This window comes from Zerene cesonia, chromosome 18 (assembly GCF_012273895.1).
Source record: "Zerene cesonia ecotype Mississippi chromosome 18, Zerene_cesonia_1.1, whole genome shotgun sequence".
Lineage (NCBI taxonomy): Eukaryota > Metazoa > Arthropoda > Insecta > Lepidoptera > Pieridae > Zerene > Zerene cesonia.
The window spans coordinates 2647213-2647772 of record NC_052119.1 but is presented as its reverse complement, the minus strand read 5'-3'; positions in this window follow the sequence as shown (position 1 = coordinate 2647772).

Below are 560 nucleotides of genomic sequence, written 5' to 3'. Positions count from 1 at the left end.
TTAAGAACACAATGTATTATAATTCAATGAATTACAATAATGTGTGTATCGTGTGGAATTGGTTATTCATTTATTTCCAAGTTATTGACAATTAGTCAGGAATTAAATGAGTGGCCTATTTGTATACGATTCTACTGGTCCAAATTGAAAACTTATTTATGTGTTGGACTGTCAGTTTATTATGGAAGGCTCGCGCCACGACCAAAAGTGACCAGTAAGGAAAAATGTTTTTAAAAATATTCCTTTTCACAGCAGACGAAATTGCGTTGGGTTGGGTTATGTTTTTATACTAGATTGGGCAATTGAGCTACTGGTTTGACAGATGGTAAGCGACCACCGCAGACCACGAATTAGGCGGTCGAAGCAATGTTAAACACGAATTTCTACGGAAAATAGGAATAGATTTGTAGAAAAAGGACACGGACCTGCCTTCCTTTATAATGAAAATATCCTGTTCCATATCTTACATATTCATAAGTTATGATCATGTATAAATTTCTGATATTCAAATTAAAGATCATAAAAATAGATACGTAAACCATTTGATTAATCTCAGCCAA